The sequence below is a fragment of the Mandrillus leucophaeus genome, unplaced genomic scaffold (genome assembly GCF_000951045.1).
Source record: "Mandrillus leucophaeus isolate KB7577 unplaced genomic scaffold, Mleu.le_1.0 Scaffold213, whole genome shotgun sequence".
Lineage (NCBI taxonomy): Eukaryota > Metazoa > Chordata > Mammalia > Primates > Cercopithecidae > Mandrillus > Mandrillus leucophaeus.
This window is the reverse complement of record NW_012102177.1, coordinates 1,416,127-1,418,761: the sequence shown is the minus strand read 5'-3', so window position 1 is coordinate 1,418,761 and position 2,635 is coordinate 1,416,127.

The window sequence follows — 2,635 nt, the reverse complement described above, 5'->3', positions numbered from 1 at the left end:
ATAAAATCATATATATATATATTTTTAGACAAAGTCTCACTCTGTAGCCCAGGCTTGGAGTGCAGTGTTGCTATCCTGGCTTACTGCAGCCTTGACTTCGTGGCCCAAGTGATCCTCCCACCTCAGCCTCCGAAGTAGCTGGGACTAGAGGCGCATGCTACCATGATTTGCTGAATTTTTTTTTTTTTTTTTTTTAATTTTTGTAGAGACAGTATCTCCTTATGTTGCCTACGCTGGTCTTGAACTCCTGGGCTCAAGTAATCCTTCTGCCTCAGCTTCCAAAAGTGCTGAGATTATAGGTGTGAGTCACCATGTGTGTCCTAAAATCATGTTTAATAGTGAAAGACTGTAGGCTTTCAGCCTATGATCAGGAACATGACAAGAATGTCTGCTCTTTCCACTTCTATTCAACAGTTTCTAGCCAGGGACAATAGGCAAGAAAAAGAAAAAGCATCAAGATTGGAAGTAACACTACCCTCTATTTGCAGATGACATAATCTTGTGTATAGAATAGTCTAAGGAATTTCCAAGAAAGCACTGGAATTAACAAGTACAGCAGGATTTTAGGATACAAGATTAATATGCAAAATTTATTTGTGTTTCTATATGCCAGCAGTCATAATCTGAAAAGGAAATGAAGAGAACAATTGCATTTGCAATCATATCAAAAAGAGTAAAATACTTGGGAATAATTTATCTAAAGGAGTACCAGACTTACACCTGTCTCTTATACACATCTAGATGTGTATAAGAGACAGTTCCTGTACAGCCTGCAGAACTGTGAGCCAATTAAATCTCTTTTCTTTATAAATTACCCAGTCTCAGGTATTTCTTTATAGCAATGCAAAAATGGACTAATACACATAAGAATAATAGAGAGAAGTGAGACAAAGGGACATAAAAATTATTAGAAGACACAATGGCTGAAAATTTCCCCAAATTTATTTGCTTATTTATTTAAAATTTATTAATATTATTATTTTCATAGAGAGAGTCTTGCTCTGTCACCCAGCCTGGAAGGCACAAGCACAGCTCACTGTAACTTTGACTCCCTGGGCTCAAGCATTCTTCCTGCCTCAACCTCCCAAGTAGCTAGGACTACAGGCATGCACCCCAATGGTCAGTAAATTTTCAAGTTTTTTGTAAAGACAGGGTCTTGCTGTATTTCCTAGGCTGTATTCTGTATTTCTTTGAACTCCTAGCCTCAAATGATCATCCCACCTCAGCCTCTAAGTGCTGAGCTTACAGGCAAGAGCCACTGTGTCTGACCAATTTCCCCAACTTTGATGAAAAACATTCTCAACATCTGAGAAACAATGAATTTCAAGTAGGATAAACACAAAGACATTCACACTCAGACATATTATAGTCAAATTTTGAAAGCCAAAGATAAAGATAAAATCTTAAATGCAGCAGAGGGAATACAATTCATTGTGTACCACGGAAGTACAATAAGATTGACAGATGATGTCTTATCCAAAGCAGTGGGGGCTAGAAAGCAGTGGCATGACATATTCAAAGTGCTTAACAGTAAAAACAAAACAACAACAACAAACCTGTTAACCAATAATTTTATACCCAAAAAAACTATCTTTCAACAATAATGGCCAAATAAAAAGCACTCCAAAATAAATAAAATCTGACTGAACTTATTGCTACCAGGCCTGAGTAACAAGAAATATTTAAAGTTTTTCAGACAGAAACCAAGTGACACCAGATACTAATTTGAATCCACATGAAAAACAAAAGTGTTGGTAAAAGTCGATAATTACAAAAGAAAGTATAATTGCATATTTCTTCTCCTTTCTTCTCTTAACTGATCTAAAAAGTAATTGCATAAGAAAATATGCATGTAATTTGTTATGGGCTATGCACATATAGGAATGTAATATGTGTCAACATTTTGTCAAAATGTTGTTTAACAGTAAGAACACAAAGGAGATCGATGAAAAATTACAGCCAACATCTCTTATGAATATACACAAAAATCCTCAACTAATTACTAGCAACTAAATCCAGCAACATATACAAAGGATTATATACCACATCTAAGTGGGATTTATCCCAGGAATGCAAGGGGGGGATAACATATTAACATCAATCACTGTAATACACTACATTAATACACTGAAGGACAAAACTCATATGAACATTTCAATAGACATAGAAAAGGCATTTGACAAAATCCATCACTCTTTTTTTTTTTTTTTGAGGTGGAGTCTCACTCTGTAACCCAGGCTGGAGTGTAATGGCATGATCTTGGCTCACTGTAATCTCTGCCTCCAAGGTTCAAGCAATCCTCTCGCCTCAGCCTACCGAGTAGCTGGGACTACAAGCATGCACCACCGTGCCCAGCTAATTTTTGTATTTTTAGTAGAATTGGGGTTTCTCCGTGTTGGCCAGGCTGGTCTCAAACTCTTGACCTTGTGATCTGCCTGCCTTGGCCTCCCAAAGTGCTGGGATTACAGGCGTGAGCCACCATGCCCAGCCCACTACTCTTTCATGATAAAACAAACAAATGAACACAAGAACAGAAGAGGACTCCTACCAACAATAGAAGAGAGCTTCCTCCTCAACACAGTAAAGGGGTTTATGAAAAACCCACAGAAAAATCTTATATATATATATAAAATCA